Consider the following 8,821-nt stretch of genomic DNA (forward strand, 5'->3'; position numbering starts at 1 on the left):
TCGCCTTAAATTCTTTATGTCATAATGTCGGAACGTTCATATGAGTCACCGTAATATAATCCCGGAAATTATATTACCCTGATTCATATGTGCATTCGACATCATTTCATATAGTCAAGGTGGCGCGTCGATCAAATTAAACAACGTGAGATTAAGATGAACTAAGAGTAGGTATGAGTAGAAGCGTTCGAGTATAAATGCACAAGTAGTCAAGTAATTCCTACTTCAAGTCTATATGCCGGTTGTAGTCTAGACTCACTAATGTACCCTATGACTCGGGGTTGACACCAATGAACTCTAAATCCCTACAACCAACGCTCTGATACCATCTGTAGCGACCCGACCAAATCATGTTTGACGGCGCCGTCTACTTAGGTCCCGTTACGTGGTCATAAGTCTTTAAGACAAAGTTTGACCAAAATATGTCGCCTTCATTTCATAATAAAGATTGTTCCCAAAGTTTACAAGAATTGTTCAACCAATAGTTAAGTTACAACGTTATAATACGAATGAAATCTAGGCGACATGGTTTAAAGTAAGGTCAAAAGACGCTCCATGAAATGCACATATACTCGACATCCAATGCAAGAATCAAATAATGAGCGGAAGCATGTATCATGTATCGTTCAAGGACCTGAGAAAAACATAGAAATCTGTCAACGAAAACGTTGGTGAAATCATAGGTTTAAGTAAGTAAGTACAAGTGAACCACAAGATTTGCATCAATGAAATAATAGTAATACATTCCAAAAGTTTGTTTCACGAGCACCCAATTATCAATGCTTAACATTTCCTTCCATTGAACCCCATCACTTAGTGCTAGAACATACACTGTTTCTCGAAAATATATTTCATTCGTAAACGGTAGCGAACCGTTTGAATGAGGGTTTGTCAAACCCATATGGATCCATACAACATAAGTTCTCGCTTACACCCGGCAAGTGTAACTAATGATAATCGAATTGAGGATTTTGTTCTAAACTCGTATGTAGAATGTTTGTTTTCCTGTACTTGTGTTCACTTAGTAAAAGAAATGTTTATGTTTTCTCATCCCAAATGTAAGTTCAAAAAGAGTAAAAGTGGGACTATGATCTCACCTTGAGTGTACGAGTAGTAAAGTACTTCGACAAGTAAATGTGTGCAAAGAACAATGCTAGTCTTGACCTAAACAATAGGTCGTATCAATAACGGTAAACACGATAGGTCAAAGATGTTCAATTAGTCCTATGGCTCGTTACGACTCAATAATGTAGCATGTGAGTCAAGTTGTCATGTTTCATGCAAGGTACAAGTATAAAAACATGTTAGAACGATTGCACAAGTATTTGGTTAAGTTTGATTAAAAGTCAACTTGGTCGGGTCAAAGTCAACAGAAAAGTCAACGGGGTCGGGTTGGATATCCGACAATTTTTCTAAGTTATATAATCATATATGAGCATGTTGGCCAAGTTTCATGTTAATCGGAGGTCCGTAGCATAGCAAACATTTTCATGTCAAATGACCAAGGCGAACAGTCAGTTTTAGCACAATGGGACGGCGTCCCAAAGAGCTAGACGGCGTCCCACAATGAAGGGTGGGACGGCGTCCTGCCATCCTAGACGGCGTCTAGGTTCAAATGGTGGGACGGCGTCCCAAGTATCTGGACGGCGTCCCAAATGCCTTACAGGCCCTGTTTGCTGAATTTCTCAATTGCACGAACCAAAACACAAACCAACACATTTTACAAACCGCGAACAATTAGAACATGTATTTTATATCATCGGAAAGCTCTTTCGACAAGGAACGCAACTAAGCACTTTTCATCAAGCAAAAACATCATATACTATAACCGAAATCCCGTCAAGCGATCAATAGAGGTTTATTTTCAAGTTTCAAGTTTATCAATTTTAATTTAAGTTTCGGGAATCCAATTTATACATATGATATGCCGTTTTGAAGGTAATTAAGCATACAACACAACCTAACACTTACAACTAACATTCCATGTCCTTCAAATCATTAAAAGTCCATTTTAAGTTCATGAAACCTTAATCTAAATTCACCAAATTTCATAATCAAGTTTAGGAGGTTTCATTAATCAAACTATACATCATAATGAAGCTAGTAACACTAGAAACACAATTAAAACATGATCTCTTAGCATCAAACAACATATGAACACTCAAATTTCAAGATCAACACACCAAAATTCAAGTTCATGCTAGTTACACTAAAACAACGAGATCGAGCATATAAATCACATAAACAAACTAGACTCGAGCCATAGACACTAATTAACAACCTTATAACTTAAAAATCTCAAGAACACAAGAATTAGTGATTTTAGAAAGTTACCCAAAATTGATGAAATCGGTATGGAAACGAAGAGGAGATCACGAGGAGTTCAAATATGCAATTTGTTTTGATCGAATCCTTCTTGAACGAATTTGGATGATGATTGAAGGTTTGAGGGTTTTGAGAGAAAAAGGGTGAAGTATTATTTGGGAGGTGATAAAATGAATGGAGAGGAAAGAGTTGACTAGTTGACCTAGTCATCTCTTTCTCCATTTGGCAACTTTAGTCCCTCAACTTAGGAAACGGGTACGGGAATTACCTAAACGAGATAATTCAAACGCGTATTAACGAGATGTGTTATAAACATATAACGGAACTTAAATAGTTAAACGGAAAAGCAAATGGAAAAAGGTGGGATGTTACAGAATATGTGTATTACATTGAATTAGAATGATAAACTACTGTAAATAACAGAGGTTTCTTGATCTTGGATGATTACTTGGAATGGATTAGAAAGCTTGGAAGTAGACTTGCAAACTTGAAAGTGTTCTTGAAGTTTTCTTGAGTAGTTGTTTTGTAAGTTGTTTTAAGTATGGATTTATGAGCTAGATTGAGCTAGGTTTTGATGAAGATGATGAAGAACACTTAGAAAAATGAGAGAAAACTTGAGAGAGATGAGTTTGATTCAAGAAAATTGAAAAATAAAAGTGTTAGAGTGTGAGCTAATTCACGTGAATGTTGGTGTCAAATATAGGCTCCATTAGTTTGTAATTTAGCTAGATATTTCATGCTAGTTACCAAATGATGGTTCCCACATATGTTGGTGACTCACAAGGGCTGCTAAGAGCTGATAATTGGAGTGTATATACCAATAGTAAATACATTTAGAAGTTGTGTATTGTATGAGTACGAATACGGGTGTATACGAGTAGAATTGTTGATGAAAATGAATGAGAATGCAATTGTAAGCAATTTTGTTAAGTAGAAGTAATTTGATATATGTCTTGAAGTCTTTCAAAAGTGTACTAATACATCTTAATATACTACATGTATATACATTTTAACGGAGTCGTTAAGTCATCGTTAGTCGTTACATGTAAGTGTTGTTTTGAAACCTTTAAGTTAACGATCTCATTTAATGTTGTTAACCCAAAGTTTATTATATCTAATGAGATGTTAAATTATTACATTATCATGATATTATGATGTATGAATATATCTTAATGTGATATATATACATTAAAATGTTGTTACAACGATAATCGTAACATATATGTCTCGTTTCGAAATTCTTAAGTTAGTAGTCTTGTTTTACATATGTAGTTCATTGTTAACACACTTAATAATATATTTAATTATCATTTTATCATGTTAAATATAGTGTAACAATATCTTAATATGATACATATGTATTTAGTAAGACGTTATTATAACGATAATCGTTATATATATCGTTTCGAGTTTCTTAACTTAGTAGTCTCATTATTATGTATATAACTCATTGTTAATATACCTAATGAGATACTTACTTATCATAATATCATGTTAACTATATATATATATATATATATATATATATATATATATATATATATATATATATATATATATATATATATATATATATATATATATATATCCATATGTATATATCATCATATCGCTTTTACAAGTTTTTAACGTTCGTGAATCGCCGGTCAATTTGGGTGGTCAATTGTCTACATGAAACCTATTTCAAATAATCAAGTCTTAACAAGTTTGATTGCTTAAAATGTTGGAAACATTTAATCATGTAAATATAGTTTTCATTTAATATATAATCATGGGATAATCATGGAAAAGTTCGGTTCACTACAATAACTGGCTCAATCCATTTTCCAGTTCCAAACCTTCTCTTTTTCTGAGCTTTGTCAACACACTATTCTTTATCATCAAACTTTTTTACTGTTAAGGTCGTTTACAATTTTTGCTGCTTCATCGGCATTTTTCAAAATTTCGAGAACTAGTTCGCTGTTTAGGGTGTTTTTCAGAAACTTCACATTCGGAGTATGTAAGTCCAAGAGATAGATGATATATGTACACATATAACTATTGGCGTAGACATGCTGCGAGATTTCAAAATACTGATTGCTAATTCCCGATGATTCGTATGGGAATTCCCGTTACAAGATGCAGATGAGTAAATGATGGGGTTTTGATGATTTTACGAAAAATCCTAGATCATTACGGTTGCTGATAAGTTTAATGCTAATGTGGTGGAATATAAATGGTTCCTATGGCTAAAGGGCAACGTATATATCAAGGTTATAGTAAGGTTAGTCCGACTGAAAAGTTGAAGTCGACTTGTTGGAGCTGTAACAAAACTGGCTACTTTGAAAAGAGATTGAAAAGTTATTTTAGCTAATAAATGCCAAAGGGTCTGGCACGGATACGTGTTAACTATGACTTTGGTTTCAAGAGTTTTTCAGGTACATAACTGTGAGTAACATGTGGTTGGATCATCATCTCGATTATTCATTATTTGAAGGGTCTTCAGGAATTTCGGAGGGTTTGAACACAGATTGAAGTCGTTAATATACATATGATGTTCTAGCACAGTTTTGAAGTCAAAGTATAGCTTTAAAAGATGTAAGGATTTAAGAGTGATGTCTTCTGTTAAATATTGACTTGGATTTTGATTTGTCAAAATCAGAATGTGTAATCAAATTTGGAAGAGTATGGTTGGTTTGATTTTTATGAAAGAATGTATATTATTGTGAAAGTAGTGAGTATAGTTGGTGATTACTGAATCAGATTCGAAGAATGTATCATATTAATTGTGAATTTATATATCTCTCGGGTATTACCTACCCGTTAAAAAAATTTTCACAATTAATATTTTGTACAAAAGAATTTTTATTACAGTCTTTATGAAAATATATATGTGTATATTTTCTTTAGATGTAATATAGATTTAATGAGTTAATATTAAATTAAACTCATTTGATTTACGGTTGAAACTAGAATTGAGTAATCCCTAAAACTTTAGAAATTACATAAGTATTTCTTCAATGATATTGAAATTATAAATCAATACTTCGTTATTTGTTGATGCATGATGTTGGTTTTCGTGAAATTCTTGTGAACTTCGCAAGGTACGAATGATGTTATTTGAAAAGTTTCGAGTACATCGATGATGAAAGTGTAAAATCAAACATATATTTGAATAATACACTTGATTTATTATGAATTAGAATTTATTGAATTGAGACAGAGATTGTAGTTAATGATGGTTAAGTTGTGGACAAAGGACGTACATCATAGCTTATTAGTAATATGAATTAACCGAGTAGTTAAGATTCATACATAATAGCTTAGTAAGGAAAGATTCATTATGGTTTAAAAATTTATATATATAAGATATACATATAAATCCTTTAGTGGAAATGAGTTAATACTTCATAACTCGTTAATATGACATACTTGTTGTTGATTTGTAATGATGTCCACGGTGATTCTTGAACTGTCGGAGCTTGTGATGTTATAGGTTTGCTAGTGTTGATGATGTTGACGGTACTGACGATGTTGGTGATGCTAACGGTACTGTTGAAGCTGTTGATAAAACAAGTCTAGCTTGTAAATCACGCACCATTCTTGTCAGGATTTCTATTCCTCCTCCTATCATTTTGGTTCATTTATCTGATATATGGTTAGGGCTAGAATAGATAATCCCTAAGACTTTAGAAATTACATAATCGCCGTAGAATGTTTCACCCAATGAACTTATGAATTAATACTTCATCGGTTATTGTTGTTGGTACTACTTGGTATCTATGGTGCGTATGACGTTGATGTTCGTGGGGCAGTTTGTGATGTTGAAGTATGGAATGTGGATGTTATTGTTGATGGTGGTAATGGTACTGTTGCTGCCAGTGCTGCTGCTGGTGCTTGTAACATTTGCACCATATTCTCCAAAGCTACTACGCGTGCGCGCAGCTCGTTGACTTCTTCTATTACACCGGGATGATTGTCGGTTCAGACGAGCGGATGAATAAGATCTACAATTCGAGATAGTATATAATCATGACGAGATACTCTGGAGATGAGAGAGAAAATGGTGTTACGAACAGGTTCGCCGGTAAGTACTTCAGGTTTTTCGCCAAGAGGGCAATGTGGTGGATGGAAGGGATCACCGAACCCATTCCCAATTCATCCAGAATAGATGATGGCTGATTGGTTGGTCCATTCCGGTCACACTGCTTTCGGAGCTCGAATGAAACTCCATATCGGAATAGCTGCCGGAATTCGAGGAATTTGAACTAGTTGCGAGTTCCATCTTATACGGTTAGATAAAGGATTTTTGATAGGAAATGATTTCCGGCTATCAAATGATATTCTAATTACATAGAGTATCTATATATATAGAACAAAAGATTTCGTAGATTACGGAGGAATTTACGGAATATACTAGGCTTAGTTTACAGTAACAAATACGCTAAGATATGAATTAGCATATATGCTATGATATGAATTTTGTCTATACACTATTCATGCAATAAATTCAGTAAGATGTGTCTAGACTAAGAATGATAAGCAAGTAATTTCCTAAGGATGAAAAGTAGGTAATTTTTGACACGAAATGATAAGCAAAACTTTTGACATGCAGACACGGTCTGTAACGTCCTCCCAATAGGGTCTGGAAGGAACGTCACTAATATCAAAACATACCAACATATTATAATAAACGAGAACAATACTAAATGATGAATTTAACTTTAATGAGTACGCAGCGGAAAATGAAATATCGTTACAATGACAGGAATAACAATATCATAAATGTTCACATGCAGAAGTAATAAATGCGATATCTCTTGATCCTATGTCCAAGTAGCATCACATAAGCAGTAAGTATAAGAGCTTGAATCAAACAGTACCTGAGACAAAAGATGCTAAAGTGTCAACCAAAAAGGTTGAGTGTAGTTCATAGGTTTAACAAAAAATTTATCGTTGTTTTAGACCACAAGATTTAGTTTGTAAAGTTGATCTCCCGCAGGATCAAAAAGTTATGCCAATGCGTGATATTTAGACCAAACGTTCAAGTTTGCCCCATGACAAGTTGTGTCTGTCCTTGTCAGTTTAATTTCATTATTAAGTAATACAATGACTTGGTCAAATGTATCGGGGACGTTACTCCCGATAGGCCTACCCCCAATAATTAAGAATGCCGCAGCAATTAAAAATATCACTGTAGGGACTTAGTCGGACATAGCCGGGTATAGCATAGTTTAACAGTTTGGTACTTGTGTCTAAAGTGTAATAAGTAAAAACAGCATGTGTCTCACCCCAAGTAAAAGTAAGTAAGTTTGCTAGCAATTAAAGAGGGGCTATGAATTCAACTTAGTAAGTAGAGAGAGTGTTATTCCTCGGAATAAAGAGTTGAACGAGTGAGAAGGAAAGTCAACCTATTGACATTTAAGAGTAGTTAAGTGTTTTACCCATGTTTAAGTTTAAGTATGTGTTTAAGTATAGTTTGTTTTACTAAGTTTCTATTCCTAGTAAGTTACTATTTTTATAAAGTTTCCATTTTTAGAAAGTTTCTTATTTTACTAAGTTTCTATGACTAGAGAGTTTCTACTTTTATCAGTGTTTTCCATTTTAGGATACTTGTCGTATTAGATAAGCTTCCAATCACCCCTTTCCCTTCGAATGGCTAATTTAGATCTAGGGGCTTGAGCCATAGGACCCTTTAAATCGGAAATCCAAACCCTCTGCCTAGAATCTCATAGAAACCATTCGTCAAGAAAGTTCGAAGATCTATACATCTCTAATACATATCCCAAAATGTTTTTATGTTATAATATAAGTAGTAGGTTATAGGTGCTAGTAATAGTAATAGTGTATACATGTTATTTATTTTATTTTTAATTGCATATAATTTATAACATTATTTACATATTTCGGTAAAAATAATAACCGAAGTAAAAAGTAAAAAGCAAAAAGTAAAAAGTGAAAAGTAAAAAAAATAAAAAGTAAGAAAAGAATACTTACTAGTAGTAATTCTTCAAAGAGAGAATGAGAGAAATTTTGGTGTGAGTTTGAATGAGAAATGAGGGGTATTTATACTTGAAAAAATTAGATAAAAAGAATAAAATAATTAAAAGAAAAAGAAATATTTAATTCTTAATGGGATTTTAAAATTAAAAAGTATTAAATGTTAGGTCATGGGATAATGCACAAAATAAAATAATAAAAGTAGTTTTTCCATTAAAAATTTTAATTAAAAAGTAATTTATTTATTTATTTATTTATTTTAAGGAATTTTTTTTTTTTGTAAATAAACAAATTTATTTAATGTTTTTCCAAGAATATTTGTCAATAATATTTTATTTTTTTATTTTTGTTTTATTTAATTAATAAATACAAATTTTGCATAAAAATAATAAATAATTCGGTATTTTGTATTTTTAATAATAATTATGATTTTAATTATTAAACTATAGTTTTAGTAAGTTTGTAAATATTATTACATTTATATATAATTAGATTTATTATATAGTTAAATATATAA

The sequence above is a fragment of the Rutidosis leptorrhynchoides genome, chromosome 1, assembly GCF_046630445.1.
Source record: "Rutidosis leptorrhynchoides isolate AG116_Rl617_1_P2 chromosome 1, CSIRO_AGI_Rlap_v1, whole genome shotgun sequence".
In the NCBI taxonomy this organism is placed as follows: domain Eukaryota; kingdom Viridiplantae; phylum Streptophyta; class Magnoliopsida; order Asterales; family Asteraceae; genus Rutidosis; species Rutidosis leptorrhynchoides.